The sequence below is a fragment of the Vigna angularis genome, chromosome 5 (assembly GCF_016808095.1).
Source record: "Vigna angularis cultivar LongXiaoDou No.4 chromosome 5, ASM1680809v1, whole genome shotgun sequence".
Classification (NCBI taxonomy): domain Eukaryota; kingdom Viridiplantae; phylum Streptophyta; class Magnoliopsida; order Fabales; family Fabaceae; genus Vigna; species Vigna angularis.
In genome coordinates, this window is record NC_068974.1 from 18,274,041 (window position 1) to 18,295,292 (window position 21,252).

The window sequence follows — 21,252 nt, forward strand, 5'->3', positions numbered from 1 at the left end:
CAAAATAATGCCTCTCAACAGTAAAATACCGCTCAACGGTACCAGCGCGTAGTAAATTCTTCCCCTTAGCTGTATTTTTACCCCTCGGCGGTGCCAACGGGTGTTCAGAAGTGCCGCTCAACAGTAAAATGGTGTTGAGCGGTACTTGCAACTTCACTTCTTTTGCACTTTTTGTGTCCTTTTCTGATTGCAACTCTGTCCTACATCACTTCTTTCATCAAAGGTTTAATAGGTTCGGAGGTCCTTATATTTGTGGGTTCGTTTCAATTGGGTCCTCCAATTTTGAAAGTGATCAATTTGGTCCTTAATTTAACAAAATTGAGTCAATAATACCCTTTCCGTTAAATATAATGGACGGCGTTAACTTTTTAAACATGTGGCATGTTGAGGCATCCTTTTATTTGCAGGTGGCACAGTTTTATTTGAAGGATGCTTCAACATACCACATGTTTAAAAAGTTAATGACGTCCATTGCATTTAACGGAAAGGGTATTATTAACTCAATTTTGTTAAATTAGGGACCAAATTGATCACTTTCAAAATTGAAGGACCCAATTGAAACGAACCCACAAATATAGGGACCTCCGAACCTATTAAACCTTCATCAAATTCATCTTAAAACCTGCATAAAACAATGAAATCAAGCATAAACCTGTCCAACTCTCTTATTTCTAAAAATATAAGCAAAAGCATGATTCCAAGCTAGTTTCTAAGTTTTAAAGGTTGCTTTTAGTATCAATTTTAAGCATGAAAATAACAGTTTTTCAACTATTATCAAATTCCAGGGAGGAATGTCTTAGTGATTGGTTGTATTGTGGTAAAAGTATGAATAAGGAAAGCTTAGTATTGACATTCATCCTGAAATTCTAATGGTCATTGAGTCTCAAGTAGAGAATTGTGATGCATGTGGTGAGAATAACAAGAGACCCTAGCCTGGGCGGTATGTATTACCTTGACCTAAGGTGAGGTATAACGATTTAACCTCGTGTGGCAAGCTTAAAGGTTTTTCCATGTTGCGGTAATACTGATGGTTTTCCAGATTACCACCCACGAGTGCACGAACGACCATATCTCATATTCATACTAGTCCAGGCAGTCAGTGTAAAGTGGTTAGTTATAACATGCTTTATAATTTCTATATATGTATAATTGTATTATGTGGGTATCTGAATTTTATGTTAACATAGACAATTAAATTACACTAGCTTACCCTTATTTTCCTGTCTTGTCATGTTGTTCGTTCGGTCATTCTTGTCCTTGCAATGATCACCCTTTGGGTATGAGTAGAGTGTGCAGAAGATTCCGGAGTAGGCGCTAAAAGAAGAAGAGAAGGCACTTTAAGAGCAAGACCGTTCGGTCTTGCAATCCTTTTGTATTAGTGTATGACCATTCGGTCAAGACCTTCTGGTTTGACCGATTGGTAAGCCTTTTCGGGTGTACTTGTATTGTTCTCTGTAAAGTTTTTAATTTATGGTTAATTTAGGATAACTGTAAGTTAAACTTTATTTCCTGTAACTGTTCTATTATATTGTAAATGTAAGTACTCTTGAATATAGTTGGGATTTACATTTTTGGGATGTTATAAATTCTAGATCCACTCGACGTCAAATTGTCCTATTAACCTCGCCTAGTGATATTCGACGTAAAATTTACGTCACCCATTATGATGTCGGTCTCGAATTTGTAGTTAAAAGCCAAAAATAACCTACATAATATGTTGTTTTTGTACTATTGGATGGTGTTTTAGAGGAGGAGAAAATCTGATCTATGGTTCAGGGAGTACTTGTTTACCTCTCGGCAAGTGTAACCGAATCGTATCAAGTAATAATCCTGATAAGACCAAGTATCATTTCCCAATAGACTCATGGCCTAGACAGTTATGTGATTTATTGACTAATTAAGACTTGAGAACAAATTGTTGTAAGTTTGAAATGCAAAAGACTGAAAAGTAAATATGTATGCATGTGGTGATCAATGGGCAAAAAGAAACAAAAACGTGAATTGAAATATATGGATGAATATGTTGTTGGGGTTTATCAATTTCATCCTATCCAATCTCTTGTATTTATGAATTTATCATTCGTTTCATTAATGTTAATGCCACTTTCTAAATTACTTTAAACCCGATGTCTCGGTGAAGAAATCCTAATCATAATCCCTAGTTTACAATGTCTTTTCTCCCTAGCAATTAATCATGCATTATAGTGAACAGAAGCTTATAGGCAATCAACTATCATACTCCTATGTCTAGGTTGGTAATATACTAATGGGAGAGATTCCCCAGATCTATATTTCCCCGTATGTGTCCATATCGACAAAACCAATAATCGTAACATCGAATGAGTTAAACAATGCATGCTTTGAGCAAAGAGGAAAAACCCTAACTATTAAAGAAAGAAAGCATGTATCATAAAAATGATCTTGAAGAACAAACTCCATACAAGAGAGTTTCTAAAGATTTACATTGATTCCCCAACAACAAAATGAGTTTAGTTCACCATATTCATGATGAAACTAGATGAAATACAATGGAAAAGTGAAGGATAGAACCCTAGAAAGTTGAGAAAGGAGCCTTAGCATCCAAAATCCTCCTCCAAGGGGTCAAAGAATGTGTTTTTGCTTCGTCCTAGCCAAAGATACAAACCCTAGAACATCCTAAAGCTTATATAATATTCTAAAATATACAGAAAAGTAGGCTCATGCCCAGAAAAGTGCCGCTCAGCGGTAATAACGCATGACTACTTCTTCCCCTCAGCGTCTTTTCTCCCCTCAGCGGTGCCAACGGGTCCTTGAGAGTGCCGCTCAGCGGTAATTGGCGCTGAGCGGTACTTACGTTTTCTCTTCTTTCGCACTTTTGTGTCCTTTTCAGATTCCATCTCTATCCCTTCACTTCTTTCATCAATTTCATCTAAAAACCTGCAAAAACAAGGTAATCAAGCATAAAACCTGTTCAACTATGTTATTTCCAACAATTCAACAAAATCATGAGTTCAAGCTAATTTCTAAGTCATAAAGGTTGTAATTGAAGTCAATTTTAAGTATAAAAATAATAATTTTTCAATTGTTATCACAACCCCAAACTTAGAACTTTGCTTGTCCTCAAGCAAATAAGATATAACTCAATCTTCTACCAATCTTTTCTTTTTCTTTTGGTTTTCACATGCTTAACTTTTGGCTCAATGCTTTTTAGTTTCCCTTCTATTTTCCAACAACCCTAAACTTGAACATTTATCAATACGACAAAATATTTTCAACTTAACTCAAGGTAAAGATTTTCAAAAGGGTCTTCAAATTATGTTCAAGGCTAAGGGTTCAAAGGATAGCACACTTAGTGCTCTCTTTTAGTGGGCTAAATTCATGCATCTGGCTAACAAAAGGGGTACCAACAAATGGCCTTGATCATATGATGTAAACAAGAAAGTAATTCAATCATAGAAACCCTGGGCAAATTCATTCATGCTTTTAAAGTAATAACATTCAACAACAACTCTGAAGCTCAAAATCTCACAAATAAGCTCATTCAAATTCCACATACACATCCTGCTTAACATCATAATCATAATCATAACATCATGAATTTGTTCACAAGGCTTGTTGATGGCAATTGCTCTAGCTAGGACAAGCCAAATCTAAAAGCAAATCAAGCCATAAGTTCATGGATGAAGATTACGGAATTTGGTGGTGGTGAAAGGTGTTGATAGCTCATGGTTTTGGGTGTTTGGATGGTGATGGAAGGTGTGTTTGGTGGTTCTCTAAGAGAGTTTGGGCCAAATCTTGGAGGAAGGTGGCTAGAGGAGGCCACTTGGGTTGCTCTAGCCTAGGATGACCTTAAAAGAGTAGTATGGCACAAAAATGGCAGCATAAGTTTACTCTAAATCAAAGGTGATTATATGATGGAGAGCACCTCTATTTATAGGCTAAGGTGTCTCAAAATGGGCTGAAACTTTAACCTAAAAGATCCACCTTGGTTGTCTTGGAGAGCAAGGAGAAATCCTCTCCAATAGGAGGGAGACAAGTGGCAAAAATCCTCTCAAATGAGAGAGTGACATGTGGCCACTACCTATAGAGAAACTCTCCATTCCTAGAGTGACACATGGTCACTAACTAGGAGGAAAACTCTCCAATGGGAAGGTTCCACATGTCTAAAACGAAATTCTTCTCCCTTGTTCTCCAAGCTTAGCCAAAATGTTGACCCCTTGTCAACACACCCATTTTGGAGGTCCAAGCATAGTCAACTTTGGGCCTTGACCCTTTGTTGACTTGTTTGGTCAAAATCCTATTCTACTTGGCCCAAAATACAAGACCCAATTGAAATGCTACACTACTAGGCCCATAATAACAAACCCAAATAAAATCTAGACTACTTGGCTCATAATACAAAGCCAAAATAACATCTAGTCTACTTGGCCTAAAATACAAGGCCCAAAATTATTCTTACTCTACTAAATCTTCATGATGACTTAAGATGGCCCAAGAGAAAGATTCTAGGCCCATCTTCCATATATTCCTCCAACACTTCATTAATGTCCTAGGTTATGGCAAGGGGTATGCCATCACTTGTTGATGACAAATTTATGAACACCGAAAAACGGCGCCACAAACTTGTTTAACCCTCGGCAAGTGTGACCGAATCGTATCAAGTAATAAACTCGGTAAGACCAAGCATCATTTTCCCAAAGGACTCACGGCCTAGTTAGTTATATGATTTGTTGATTATTTAAGACTTGTGAACAAATTCTTGTGGTTTTAAATGCAAAAGACAATAATTAAATATGTATGCATGAGTTTGATCAATGGAAAAAAGGAACACAAACACGAAATGAATTATATGAATGAGTATGTTGTTGGGGAAATCAATTTCGTCTTATCCACTCTCATATATTTTAGGAATTCATCATTCTTTTCATCAATGTTAATGCCACTCTCTAAATCACCTTGCAAGAAGGCTTATCTTTAATTACGAGTTCATACAATTCCTAGCATCCCTAATAATTAATTCTGAAGTGCAGAAGCTTAACGGCAACCAACCCTCATATTCCTATGTCTAGGCAATATGCTCTTGGGAGAAATTCCCTGGATCTAGATTTCCCCGTACGTTCCCATATCGACAAAATCAATAATCATGGCATTGAATGAGTTAAACAATGCAAGCTTTAAGCAAGGAGGAAAAACCCTAACTAATGATGAAAGAAAGCATGTATCTTAAAATAAGATGTTAAAACACAAATTCCATATATGAGAGTTTCACAAGACTACATTGATTCCTCAACAACAATACAAGGTTTAGTTCACCATATTCATGGTGAAACTAGATGAACAATAATGAAAGAATTGAAGATAGAACCCTAGAAAGATGAGAAGGTAGCCTTAGCATCCAAGATCTTCCTCCAAGGGGTTGAAAATTTTGTGTTTGCTTCGTCTCCAGCCAAAGATACAAACTCTAGGATGACCTAAAGCTTATATACTATTCGTAATTTTACAGAAAAGTGGGCCTAAGCCCAAAATACCACCGCTTAGCGGTACTTGCGCAGAGTCAATTTTCCCCTAAACTGCATTTTCACCCCTCAGCGGAGCCAACGGGTGTTCCTGAGTGCCGCTCAATGGTAAACTACCGCTGAGCGGTAGTTGCGGCTTCTCCTTTTGCACTTTTTGAGTTCTTTTCTGATTCCATCTCTATCCTTCTTCACTTCTTTCACCAAATTCACCTTAAAACCTGCATAAAACATTGAAATCAAGCATAAACCTGTCCAGCTCTCTTATATCCAAAAATATGAACAAGAGCATGATTCCAAGCTGGTTTCTAAGTGTTAAAGGTTGCTTTTAGTATCAATTTTAAGCATGAAAATAACAGTTTTTCAACTATTATCACTTGTGAACCACCTGTATAAGCATATAATGTGCACATTCTCAATCATCAATCAAGATCAAAACATCGTCAAGCAATACTCATCATGCAATAAGTCATAAGCAAACCATCATAATAGACAAGTTTCAAATTGAGTACATCAACCCTATTCTAAAAACAAAAGCAAATAAGTTCCAAGATAGAAAACATCCTACTCTAGTGTTGATAGCATCCATCAGTAAATGTTATCTCAGCTCCTCATTAGCCTGTGCTGTCATCTGTATCTTCCTCCTCTTCATTATCTTCAGCATCCTCAAATGCGTCATCATCATCATCATCATCATCTTCATCTTCCTCCATAAATGAAGCTTCAGTTGCTCCAGCTCTGCTGCCCTGGGTCTGCTCCTCTAGCCAATCTACCAGGGCAACCTAAGCCTAGTCTGCGACACTACCGCTCAACGGTAGTTTGCCGCTCAGCGGCACTTACGGGAAGTGCTCTCCTTCTCCTTAGCTTATCCTAAATGCGTCCTAAACATACCCCTCACTGGCTCCCTGCAATAAAATTATTAGATCACTCATGCACAACCCTATTATGCAACTAAAGCAGGATCAAAACAAACAATTCAGATAAAATCAATCAACTGGGTTGCCTCCCAGGTAGCGCTTGTTTAACGTCACGAGCCTGACCCAAAATCCACCAACACCCATCAGTAGGTGCAAATCTTTCTTACCAACACCCATCAGTAGGTGTATACAAACATTGTATCCTTCAGTAGATACTCTTCCGCCTAACATCCCTTAGTAGATGTAAACCCTGTAACAAACATATAACAAAAATACCCAAAAGTTTAAAATTACATCACCAAAACAAAAATTAAAAGTTCTTAAATCACTGGGTTGCCTCCTAGTAAGCGCTCTTTTAACGTCATTAGCTTGACCCAATAAAGTTCAAGTTCCTTCTTCAAGGTTGATGTCCGTATCCCACCAACTCCTCAACTGCTTCCGGTGTACTGTTTTGACTCTTCTAGAATATGGAGACTCTATCTCTATCATCTCCTTTTCTTTATAGCCTTTCACAACCCACAACTTGTTTTTTAGTCTCATAGGTGTACCAAGTTGGAGTTGTTCTTTCATCCAATCATCAGGAACTTTTCTTCCTCTGCCAATCTTTTCTTTTTCATGTACCTGAAACAACAAACAATGTTTACCTTTAACCTTGAGCTTTTCATCTTCAGGGCTAGTCATGAGTACATCTTGAAATGCAGCTTTATGACTAGCTTCTTCCTCCTGCATCTGTCTCTCTTCTTTGAAGACATCTACAACAACCCTTTCTTCTTGGCCGTTTTCATAAACGGTCTTCCGAGATTAATGGGTATCTTTTCGGTCTCCATCTCCATCACCACAAAGTCTGCCAAGAACTGTAGTTTGCCTACACAAACTATAATGTCCTCTGCACAGTTTTTGCTCTTGGTACATTTTTACATCACTTTTGAATGCATACATAAAACCACTAATTTCCTATGTTCATACAGTTATTACAAAAGTTACAAGTCTTCAAAAATCATTCTTCATGAGTCTTGGTTGTTCTTGACTTGATTTAGATATAATCAAAACTTCATCTTCATCATTTTGCTAACAATCTCCCCCTTTTTGATGATGATCAAAACCTTCTTGATGTTTAAAGCTTTTGATAATAATCTGTATTTAAAACACAACTTAAGGAAGAAACAATTGTTAGTGAACTTAGAAATAAGTTTAAGGCTTTAAATATTTCTCCCCCTTTTTGATCATTATTAAAAAGTGATGTATAATTGCTCCCCCTAAATTTATTAGAAATTATACTCCCCCTTAATAAAAGGATATATGCATAGAAATATTAAGGAAAAACAACATACATTTTATCAAAGACAACATGCATGCATTCTTCTATTTCAAATGTTTAAAGCAAAAACATTTAAAAAAAAAAAATATTCTTAAATATGAAAAATTTGGTACCCAACTATTTTGTATGGGTCCTTTGGGTTAGATTTAGAAAAAATAAATCATTTTATAACCCAAACATATCTACCACTTGGAACACCATAATGCTTAATTTTACATTTGTTAGATGTATGACCCTTTTTCATACAATAAAAGCATGATACAACATTTGTGTTCCAATAAGTTGTTCCTTTTTCTACCCAAGTTCTACGGGTTCTATGATTATGTTTATTTTTAATTCTAGGAACATACTTATTTTTAACAACCTTATTTTCATTATTTTTACTACATTCTCCTGAGGTTGTTTGTTCTAGTAGTTTCTTAAAATTTTCACAGGAAGCACATTCATCACTACTAGTAAATTTACCCTTTTCAAATAATAAAACTTTATTTTCCAAATCTTTATTTTCTTCAAAAGTATTTTCAAAATTTAATTTTAATTTTTTTTTTCTTCAAGAATATTTTCAAAATTTAATTTTAAATTTTTGAAATCCTTTTTCAATTTCTTATGAGCTTTATCTAATTTTTCAGATTCTACTATTAAAGCAGCATAAGTTTCATGCAATTCATCTTCACTAATTTTACTATAATTATCAGAATCGCTAGATGTACTTACTTGGCTTCCAGCGTCGTCGTTCACCACTAAACAGATGTTTGCTTCTTCATCAAATTCGCTCAAATCGGAAATTGTTTCGTTGTCATCGTCCCATGCGATGTAGACTTTCTTTTTCTTGAAGTTTTTCTTTTCCTTTAATTCTTCACCTTTCTTTTGATTTGGGCAGTCTGCTTTTAGATGCCCCTTTTCTCCACAACCGTAGCATCGGTAATTTGAGGAAGATACTGGATTATCATTCTTTTCGTATTTTAATCTTCCTTTGTCTTTTGATTTCATGAACCTGTTGAGCCTTTTTCTAATGAGTCTCAAATTTTCTTCATCTTCTGAATCTTCATCTTCCATTTTGCTCTTGCTCCTTTCTCCCTCAGATTTCAAGGCTAGACTCTTTTGCTTAGTTTTTGCTTTTGCTTCTTCTTCATCTAGTCTTCCGAGGTCAAGTTCATGTTCCCTCAACTTTCCAAAAAGTGCCGCCATAGTCATGGTGTTGAGATTTTGTGACTCCGAGATTGCAGTCACCTTTGGTTGCCACGACCTGTCTAAAGACTTCAAGATTTTAATGTTAAGTTGATCGGTATCAAATGACTTACCCAGTCCAATGAGATGATTGACAATGTTGGTGAAGCGTTTTTGAAAGTCTGAAATTGTTTCTCCTTGCTTCATCCGAAACATTTCATACTCTTGGATTAAGGAGTTCTTCCTTGCCCTCTTTACATCATCTGTTCCTTCATGCGTCACTCTGAGTACGTCCCACATTTCTTGAGCAGTTTTGCAGACAGAGACCCTGTAGAACTCATCAACAGTCAACGCTGATGCAATGATATTCTAGGCTTTTACGTCATTCTGAGATCTTCTTTTTTCTTCAATGGTCCATTGATCATGGGGCTTTGGTTCCTGTGTATTGTCAGTAGGAACAGAAAAGCCAGACGCAATAACATCCCAAATATCACAATTAATAGATTCAATAAATATTTGCATTCTTACCTTCCAGAATGCATAGTTCTCACCTGTGAATAGTGGGGGTCTATTGATTGATGCACCCTCTGCAAAGGTTTGATGTGATCCTGCCATTTGAATGACTATCAAAGCAAGCTCTGATACCAATTGTCAGAATCGGCTGCAGCGGAATGGTTAGCGTGGGATAACAAACCAAGAGGGTTTTTAATACGAAAGTGTGCCTTTTAATTTCTACTCAATTAAACTTACCAAGCAAATAATAATAACAATTAAATGGAGTAAGGTTGAGAGAAATTTGCACAGATGATTTTATCCTGGTTCTGATCTTACCAATCCTACGTCCAGTCGTTTATCTCAAAGCAAGATAAACAATTCACTAATCACAAAACAATTACAAATTACAATCACAAAGAAACAATTTGTAAAAGTTTAGAAACCACCTCTCTTGATACCACAAGAGATGAACCTACACCTCCTTTGAGTCTTCACAAAGGATGAACACCTCCTCCGAATACTTCACGAAGGATGATTCTCTTCCGAACACCTCCTTAGACACACCAAGGATGAACCGGCTATTTCCTCTGTCACCGTAGCAGCACTTCACCAGCTCCACAGACAAGAGTTTCACAAGTCGAACAAGAGCACACAAGTCTCAATTATTTCTGAGTACTAGAGCATAAGGGAAGAGTTTCTCTTGTAGTACTTGAGTAGAAATGAGAGTCTATTTATAGACTCATCCAAAGGCTCTTCCATTTTTCGTTTTCAGCCTTTCTCACTGTGTTAATCGATTAACTTAAGTTGTTAATCGATTAGTCACTAAAAGACAAAACAACAGATAGTCCAACGGCTCAAAAACGACTAGTTTTTCAAACGGACACTTTGTTAATCGATTAACAGCCTCTGCTAATCGATTAACGCTAATCGATTAACAACCCTTGTTAATCGATTAGCATGCAGTGTTGTGCTTCTCCATTCGTCTCTGGAACAATCGATTACTGACCTCTGTTAATCGATTAGCACTGCACAGTTTTTGCTCTTGGTACATTTTTACATCACTTTTGAATGCATACATAAAACCACTAATTTCCTATGTTCATACAGTTATTACAAAAGTTACAAAGTCTTCAAAAATCATTTTTCATGAGTCTTGGTTGTTCTTGACTTGATTTAGATATCATCAAAACTTCATCTTCATCATTTTGCTAATAAATGACTCCTTTTTAACAATTGTATACTTCTTTGTATCTTCATCTCTACGTCTTTTCTTTGTAAAGACTTCTTCCTTAGGTTTAGTATAAACTGCAATATGTTGTAATATCTCCTTCCAAGGTGCATCATTGTCCACCATATTGAATAATTCTGTAAAATCAAATTGCTTCTCATGATTTATTGGAAAAGGAAACATATCCCTACTCTTTATCTCTCTTCTTTCTCCTTTCTCTTTTCTCTCTTCTTTTTCTTTTTCTCTCTTTTCTCTCTTTTCTTTTTCGTCCTCTCCTTTTTCTTTCTCTTTGTCTAACTCAACTATTTTATCATTTGTACTCTCCACCACTTTACATTCTTCCCTGGGGTTAACTGATAACAGTTGAAAAACTGTTATTTTCATGCTTAAAATTGACACTAAAAGCAACCTTTACACTTAGAAACTAGCTTGAAATCATGCTTTTACCAATATTTTCAGAAATAAGAGAGCTGGACAGGTTTATGCTTGATTTCAGTGTTTTTGTGCAGGTTTTAAGGTGAATTTGGTGAAAGAAGTGAAGAAGGAGAGAGATGAAATCAGATAAGACATCAAAAAGTGCAAAAAGAGAAGCCGCAACTGCCGCTCAGCGGCAGTTTACCGCTGAGCGGCACTCAGGCAGTCACGCTGGCTCCGCTGAGGGGTGAAATGGCCGCTGAGGGGAGAAAACAAAGTCACGCACTCACCGCTGAGCGGTATTTTACCGCTGAGCGGCACTTTAATGGGCTTGGACTTGACTTTTTGTAATTTACGAATGATATATAAGCTTTAGGGTTTCCTAGGGTTAGGCATCTTTGGCAGAAACGAGGCAAACACTCTCTCTTCCACCCCTTTGAAGGAGGATCTTGGATGCTCAGGCTACCTCTTCACCTTTTTAGGGTTTATTCTTTCATTCTTTCATTGTAATTCATCTAGGTTCACCATGAATATGGTGAACTAAACCTTGTATGTTTGTTGGGGAATCAATGTAATCTTATGAAGCTCTCATATATGGAATCCGTTTGTTACATCTTTTAATTAAGATTTATGCTTTCTTTCATCATTAGTTAGGGTTTTTCCTCTTTGCTTAATGCTTGCATTGTTTAACTCATTCGATGCATGATTATTGGTTTTGTCGATACGGGAACGTACGGGGAAGTCTAGATCCGGGGAATTTCTCCCAATATGATATTGGTTGTCGTTAAGCTCCTGCACTTATGAACTGATCATTAGGAATGCTAGGAATTGTATGAACTCGTGATTGGGGAGAAGCCTTCTAGAAAGGTACTTTAGAGAGTGGCATTAACAATGATGATTTGAATGTTGAATTCCTAAAATATATGAGAGTGGATAAGATGAAATTGACCCCCAACAACATATTCATTAATATATTCCATTGAAAGTGTGTGTCTTTTGTTTTAGCCATTGATCAAAACTTCATGCATACATGTTTATTTTCTGTCTTGCATATTAAACTCCAAATATTTCGTCTTTAAGTCTTAGCTAATCAAGAAATCACATAACTAAACTAGGCCGTGAGTCCTTTGGGAAGAACGATACTTGGTCTTACCAAGTTTATTACTTGAACGATTCGGTCATACTTGCCGATTGAAAAACAAGTTTGTGACATCATATTTTGGTGCTCATAAATTTGTCCATCATTAACCTCAGTATTAGCCCCAAAATTTCTATTAGGGCTTTCTTCCACTTGCTTGGTAATCTGACCCATTTGAATCTCCAAATTCTTAATAGCAGCATCAGTACTCTTTTGAGAAGATTCAGTTTTCTGTATAAATTGATTAAGAGTTTCTTCCATCCTTATGGACCTTTCATTAGGCATAGAAATCTGTTGCCATAAAGTTGGTTGTTGCTGTTGCTTTTTAAATTGCCCAGTTTGTCCAGCTTGGCCACTTTGTCCTTGACCAATGCTTACGTGTGGTTTCCACCCTTGATTGAAATTCCCCTGACGATAAGGAAATTGATTGGCCATGAAGTTAACATCCTCCAAAGCTTCTACTGGAAAGGCGCACTGACCATTTACATGGTCACCTCCACATAATTCACACAACTGTGATGGAACCTGTGCAACAGTCTTTAACTCTTTTGGCAATTGTGCAAGTGTTTTTGTGAGAGTCTCCAGTTGTTGAGTTAGTATCTTATTCTGTGCTAGCAAGGCGTCATGGGATTGAAACTGTAGAACTCCTTTTTATTGAATAGGAGCTCCTCTTTCACTGTTCAGCTCATTATCACTAGTAGCCATGTTTTCAATTATTTCTGTAGCTTTCTCTGGAGTTTTCCATTTGATATTTCCTTCAGCTATGGCATCAAGCATTATCTTGGTTTGGGAACCAAGACCTGTAATGAAGGACAAGACTACTTCCACTTCGTCAAAACCATGTGTGGGAGTTTTTCTCAGTAAGCTTTTATATCTGTCCCATGCATGACCTAGTGATTCCTCCATGCCTTGTCTAAATGAAGAGATCTCTTGCTTCCCTTTGTTGATTTTAAAGCTTTGTTGCTGCCATTGTTGTGTTGGTTGGTTCTCAAATTGTCCGGCAGCTTGTCAAAATTCGCTTTGATCCATGCTTGAGTGAGGTTCCCACCAGTGGTTGAGATTACTTTGGTAGAATTGAGTGCCCATATAGTTAAATTCTTGACCAAATTGCATTCTACAGACATTAGGCACAAAACCCTAAAAACAATTGTCAGCACAAAAAGAATAGAGAAGATAGATAAAAAAATCAAAGGATATAATTGAAAAGATAAGAAAATAGGAAATAAAAACAGAAAAATAGAAAATAAAATAAAATAAAATAATATAAAAACAGAAAAAAAAAATCAAAATTTTAAAATTAAAAAATAAGTCAAAGATAGGCAATTGTGCAAGTGTTTTTGTGAGAGTCTCTAGTTGTTGAGTTAGTATCTTATTCTGTGCTAGCAAGGCGTCATGGGATTGCAACTGTAGAACTCCTTTTTATTGAATAGGAGCTCCTCTTTCACTGTTCAGCTCATTATCACTAGTAGCCATGTTTTCAATTATTTCTGTAGCTTCCTCTGGAGTTTTCCATTTGATATTTCCTCCAGCTATGGCATCAAGCATTATCTTGGTTTGGGAACCAAGACCTGTAATGAAGGACAAGACTACTTCCACTTCGTCAAAACCATGTGTGGGAGATTTTCTTAGTAAGCTTTTATATCTGTCCCATGCATGACCTAGTGATTCCTCCATTCCTTGTCTAAATGAAGAGATCTCTTGCTTCCCTTTGTTGATTTTAAAGCTTTGTTGCTGCCATTGTTGTGTTGGTTGGTTCTCAAATTGTCCGGCAGCTTGTCAAAATTCGCTTTGATCCATGCTTGAGTGAGGTTCCCACCAGTGGTTGAGATTACTTTGGTAGAATTGAGTGCCCATATAGTTAAATTCTTGACCAAATTGCATTCTGCAGACATTAGGCACAAAACCCTAAAAACAATTGTTAGCACAAAAAGAATAGAGAAGATAGATAAAAAAATCAAAGGATATAATTGAAAAGATAAGAAAATAGGAAATAAAAATAGAAAAACAGAAAATAAAATAAAATAAAATAAAATAAAAACAGAAAAAAAAATTCAAAATTTTAAAATTCAAAAATAAGTCAAAGATAGGCAATTGTGCAAGTGTTTTTGTGAGAGTCTCCAGTTGTTGAGTTAGTATCTTATTCTGTGCTAGCAAGGCGTCATGGGATTGCAACTGTAGAACTCCTTTTTATTGAATAGGAGCTCCTCTTTCACTGTTCAGCTCATTATCACTAGTAGCCATGTTTTCAATTATTTCTGTAGCTTCCTCTGGAGTTTTCCATTTGATATTTCCTCCAGCTATGGCATCAAGCATTATCTTGGTTTGGGAACCAAGACCTGTAATGAAGGACAAGACTACTTCCACTTCGTCAAAACCATGTGTGGGAGTTTTTCTTAGTAAGCTTTTATATCTGTCCCATGCATGACCTAGTGATTCCTCCATGCCTTGTCTAAATGAAGAGATCTCTTGCTTCCCTTTGTTGATTTTAAAGCTTTGTTGCTGCCATTGTTGTGTTGGTTGGTTCTCAAATTGTCCGGCAGCTTGTCAAAATTCGCTTTGATCCATGCTTGAGTGAGGTTCCCACCAGTGGTTGAGATTACTTTGGTAGAATTGAGTGCCCATATAGTTAAATTCTTGACCAAATTGCATTCTGCAGACATTAGGCACAAAACCCTAAAAACAATTGTTAGCACAAAAAGAATAGAGAAGATAGATAAAAAAATCAAAGGATATAATTGAAAAGATAAGAAAATAGGAAATAAAAACAGAAAAATAGAAAATAAAATAAAATAAAATAATATAAAAACAGAAAAAAAAAATCAAAATTTTAAAATTAAAAAATAAGTCAAAGATAGGCAATTGTGCAAGTGTTTTTGTGAGAGTCTCTAGTTGTTGAGTTAGTATCTTATTCTGTGCTAGCAAGGCGTCATGGGATTGCAACTGTAGAACTCCTTTTTGTTGAATAGGAGCTCCTCTTTCACTGTTCAGCTCATTATCACTAGTAGCCATGTTTTCAATTATTTCTGTAGCTTCCTCTGGAGTTTTCCATTTGATATTTCCTCTAGCTATGGCATCAAGCATTATCTTGGTTTGGGAACCAAGACCTGTAATGAAGGACAAGACTACTTCCACTTCGTCAAAACCATGTGTGGGAGTTTTTCTCAGTAAGCTTTTATATCTGTCCCATGCATGACCTAGTGATTCCTCCATGCCTTGTCTAAATGAAGAGATCTCTTGCTTCCCTTTGTTGATTTTAAAGCTTTGTTGCTGCCATTGTTGTGTTGGTTGGTTCTCAAATTGTCCGGCAGCTTGTCAAAATTCGCTTTGATCCATGCTTGAGTGAGGTTCCCACCAGTGGTTGAGATTACTTTGGTAGAATTGAGTGCCCATATAGTTAAATTCTTGACCAAATTGCATTCTACAGACATTAGGCACAAAACCCTAAAAACAATTGTCAGCACAAAAAGAATAGAGAAGATAGATAAAAAAATCAAAGGATATAATTGAAAAGATAAGAAAATAGGAAATAAAAACAGAAAAATAGAAAATAAAATAAAATAAAATAATATAAAAACAGAAAAAAAAAATCAAAATTTTAAAATTAAAAAATAAGTCAAAGATAGGCAATTGTGCAAGTGTTTTTGTGAGAGTCTCTAGTTGTTGAGTTAGTATCTTATTCTGTGCTAGCAAGGCGTCATGGGATTGCAACTGTAGAACTCCTTTTTATTGAATAGGAGCTCCTCTTTCACTGTTCAGCTCATTATCACTAGTAGCCATGTTTTCAATTATTTCTGTAGCTTCCTCTGGAGTTTTCCATTTGATATTTCCTCCAGCTATGGCATCAAGCATTATCTTGGTTTGGGAACCAAGACCTGTAATGAAGGACAAGACTACTTCCACTTCGTCAAAACCATGTGTGGGAGATTTTCTTAGTAAGCTTTTATATCTGTCCCATGCATGACCTAGTGATTCCTCCATTCCTTGTCTAAATGAAGAGATCTCTTGCTTCCCTTTGTTGATTTTAAAGCTTTGTTGCTGCCATTGTTGTGTTGGTTGGTTCTCAAATTGTCCGGCAGCTTGTCAAAATTCGCTTTGATCCATGCTTGAGTGAGGTTCCCACCAGTGGTTGAGATTACTTTGGTAGAATTGAGTGCCCATATAGTTAAATTCTTGACCAAATTGCATTCTGCAGACATTAGGCACAAAACCCTAAAAACAATTGTTAGCACAAAAAGAATAGAGAAGATAGATAAAAAAATCAAAGGATATAATTGAAAAGATAAGAAAATAGGAAATAAAAATAGAAAAACAGAAAATAAAATAAAATAAAATAAAATAAAAACAGAAAAAAAAATTCAAAATTTTAAAATTCAAAAATAAGTCAAAGATAGGCAATTGTGCAAGTGTTTTTGTGAGAGTCTCCAGTTGTTGAGTTAGTATCTTATTCTGTGCTAGCAAGGCGTCATGGGATTGCAACTGTAGAACTCCTTTTTATTGAATAGGAGCTCCTCTTTCACTGTTCAGCTCATTATCACTAGTAGCCATGTTTTCAATTATTTCTGTAGCTTCCTCTGGAGTTTTCCATTTGATATTTCCTCCAGCTATGGCATCAAGCATTATCTTGGTTTGGGAACCAAGACCTGTAATGAAGGACAAGACTACTTCCACTTCGTCAAAACCATGTGTGGGAGTTTTTCTTAGTAAGCTTTTATATCTGTCCCATGCATGACCTAGTGATTCCTCCATGCCTTGTCTAAATGAAGAGATCTCTTGCTTCCCTTTGTTGATTTTAAAGCTTTGTTGCTGCCATTGTTGTGTTGGTTGGTTCTCAAATTGTCCGGCAGCTTGTCAAAATTCGCTTTGATCCATGCTTGAGTGAGGTTCCCACCAGTGGTTGAGATTACTTTGGTAGAATTGAGTGCCCATATAGTTAAATTCTTGACCAAATTGCATTCTGCAGACATTAGGCACAAAACCCTAAAAACAATTGTTAGCACAAAAAGAATAGAGAAGATAGATAAAAAAATCAAAGGATATAATTGAAAAGATCAGAAAATAGGAAATAAAAACAGAAAAATAGAAAATAAAATAAAATAAAATAATATAAAAACAGAAAAAAAAAATCAAAATTTTAAAATTAAAAAATAAGTCAAAGATAGGCAATTGTGCAAGTGTTTTTGTGAGAGTCTCTAGTTGTTGAGTTAGTATCTTATTCTGTGCTAGCAAGGCGTCATGGGATTGCAACTGTAGAACTCCTTTTTGTTGAATAGGAGCTCCTCTTTCACTGTTCAGCTCATTATCACTAGTAGCCATGTTTTCAATTATTTCTGTAGCTTCCTCTGGAGTTTTCCATTTGATATTTCCTCTAGCTATGGCATCAAGCATTATCTTGGTTTGGGAACCAAGACCTGTAATGAAGGACAAGACTACTTCCACTTCGTCAAAACCATGTGTGGGAGTTTTTCTCAGTAAGCTTTTATATCTGTCCCATGCATGACCTAGTGATTCCTCCATGCCTTGTCTAAATGAAGAGATCTCTTGCTTCCCTTTGTTGATTTTAAAGCTTTGTTGCTGCCATTGTTGTGTTGGTTGGTTCTCAAATTGTCCGGCAGCTTGTCAAAATTCGCTTTGATCCATGCTTGAGTGAGGTTCCCACCAGTGGTTGAGATTACTTTGGTAGAATTGAGTGCCCATATAGTTAAATTCTTGACCAAATTGAATTCTACAGACATTAGGCACAAAACCCTAAAAACAATTGTCAGCACAAAAAGAATAGAGAAGATAGATAAAAAAATCAAAGGATATAATTGAAAAGATAAGAAAATAGGAAATAAAAATAGAAAAACAGAAAATAAAATAAAATAAAATAAAATAAAAACAGAAAAAACAAATTCAAAATTTTAAAATTAAAAAATAAGTCAAAGATAGGCAATTGTGCAAGTGTTTTTGTGAGAGTCTCCAGTTGTTGAGTTAGTATCTTATTCTGTGCTAGCAAGGCGTCATGGGATTGCAACTGTAGAACTCCTTTTTGTTGAATAGGAGCTCCTCTTTCACTGTTCAGCTCATTATCACTAGTAGCCATGTTTTCAATTATTTCTGTAGCTTCCTCTGGAGTTTTCCATTTGATATTTCCTCCAACTATGGCATCAAGCATTATCTTGGTTTGGGAACCAAGACCTGTAATGAAGGACAAGACTACTTCCACTTCGTCAAAACCATGTGTGGGAGTTTTTCTCAGTAAGCTTTTATATTTGTCCCATGCATGACCTAGTGATTCCTCCATGCCTTGTCTAAATGAAGAGATCTCTTGCTTCCCTTTGTTGATTTTAAAGCTTTGTTGCTGCCATTGTTGTGTTGGTTGGTTCTCAAATTGTCCGGCAGCTTGTCAAAATTCGCTTTGATCCATGCTTGAGTGAGGTTCCCACCAGTGGTTGAGATTACTTTGGTAGAATTGAGTGCCCATATAGTTAAATTCTTGACCAAATTGCATTCTACAGACATTAGGCACAAAACCCTGAAAACAATTGTCAGCACAAAAAGAATAGAGAAGATAGATAAGAAAATCAAAGGATATAATTGAAAAGATAAGAAAATAGGAAATAAAAATAGAAAATAAAATAAAATAAAATAAAATAAAAACAGAAAAAAAAAATTCGAAATTTTAAAATTAAAAAATAAGTCAAAGATAATCAATAATCAAACAAATGAACTAGTTAAACCACGAGTCCCCGGCAACGGCGCCAAAAACATGATGACAAATTTATGAACACCAAAAACGGCACCACAAACTTGTTTAACAATCGGCAAGTGTGACCGAATCGTATCAAGTAATAAAACTAGGTAAGACCAAGTATCGTTTTCCCAGAGGACTCACGGCCTAGTTAGTTATCTGATTTGTTGATTATTTAAGACTTGTGAACGTTTGATTGTAGGTTTTTAATGCAAAAGACAGTAATTAAACATGTATGCCTGAGGTTGATCAATGGCAAGAAGAGTAAAACAAACACGTAATGAGTTATATGGATGAGTATGTTGTTGGGGTTATCAATTTCATCTTGTCCACTCTCATATATTTTAGGAATTCATCAATCTTTTATCAATGTTAATGCCACTCTCTAAATTACCTTGTCAAGAAGGCCTATCCTTAATTACGAGTTCATACAATTCCTAGCATCCCTAATAATTAATTCTAAAGTGCAGGAGCTTAAAGGCAACCAATATGCTATTGGGAGAAATTCCCCGGATCTAGATCTCCCCATACGTTCCAAATCGACAAAATCAATAATCATAGCAATGAATGAGTTAAACAAAGCAAGCATTAAGCAAAGAGGAAAAACCCTAACTAATGATGAAAGAAAGCATGTATCTTAAAATAAGATGTTATAACACAAGTTCCATATATGAGAGTTTCACAAGACTACATTGATTCCCCAACAACAATACAAGGTTTAGTTCACCATATTCATGGTGAAACTAGATGAACAATAATGAAAGAATGGAAGATAGAACCCTAGAAAGATGAAGAGGTAGCCTGAGCATCCAAGATCTTCCTTCAAGGGGTGGAAAAGTGAGTGTTTGCTTCGTCTCAGCCAAAGATACAAACCCTAGGAACACCTAAAGCTTATATATTGTTTGTAATAACATAGAAAATTAGGCCCAAGCCCAAAATAATGCCACTCAGCGGTAAACTACCGCTCAGTGGTAAGTGCGTGAGTTGGTTTCCTCCCCTCAACAACCTTTTCACCCCTCAACGGAGCCAATGTGGGTTCCTGAGTGTCGCTCAGCGGTAAACTGCCGCTGAGCGGTAGTTGCGGCTTCTCCTTTTGCACTTTTTGATGTCTTTTCTGATTCCATTTCTATCCTTCTTCACTTCTTTCACCAAATTCACCTTAAAACCTGCATAAAACACTGAAATCAAGCATAAACCTGTCCAGCTCTCTTATTTCCAAAAATATGAACAAAAGCATGATTCCAAGCTAGTTTCTAAGTGTTAAAGGTTGCTTTTAGTATCAAATTTAGGCATGAAAATAACAGTTTTTCAACTGTTATCAACCCTCTAGTGGCAATCCCAAGATGTGCTCAAACTCCTCTATAGTTGGCGCCAACTGAAAGTCTTGAAAGGTGAAGCATCTTAGCGGCGAGTCATAATACTGTGTAAGGGTTATGATAGCAGGCAACTGTACTTCCACCTCCATTAGACTCAACATATTTCCTTACTTCTTCTTGAAGGTTTCTCTCTTTATGGTCTTTAGCCTTTTGCCTAAGTTTATCAGCCCTGTCAAGTTTGTTTCCACCATGAGTCCTCAGTCCTCAGGCGAGGTTTGTTTCTTAACATGGCAGAATCGGTTTGTTGTGTAGCACCAGATCTTGCATCAACTTCCATCTTGTACGAGATCAAGTGAATACCTGTAATTTCCCCTAAAACCAGCATGTTACCAAATGATGAATGAACATGATGCATGAAAATATAGCGAAGTAAAACAACATGACTAACAAAAAAAATGCATGCATGGTATGAGAATGCAAAGTCATTATTTTTGAAAAAGAACAAATAGTGTGAGAGTTACAGGAACATACATTTCTCCTTTTGTGCCCTAATAGAGGTTCAATGCTTCGAATTCAAGGTCAAGTATATGCAATGTCACAAGGATGGTAACCTGAACCTAAAGATCAATGGTCACCAGAGCTATGACCCCCTTCATAGCATCTCCACAACAGTCGAGATAATAGACTCTAGCTGAGGTTCTCACGATAGCCAAACAAGAAGTATGTCCCAAGTGGCACCGCTACACAACCCCTCTATTTCTAAGTTGCACTTAGACCCGGACATAGAGTCCCACTCATGATATGCATAATGTGTGTGTGTGAAGGGAGAATGCAATGTGTCTTAACTCTCACCTACAAAACAACCAGAAAATTTCCCAAGCAGATATAAACATGTTTTCTACCTTAGGTTTCAATATAGAACAATCCAAACAACTCACATGCAATTATTCCAAATATCAAATATAGACAAAGAAAAAGGGAAGGAAAACATAAAGCAAAACCACATCGAAATCGTGCATCTAATTAAATGGCTTGAC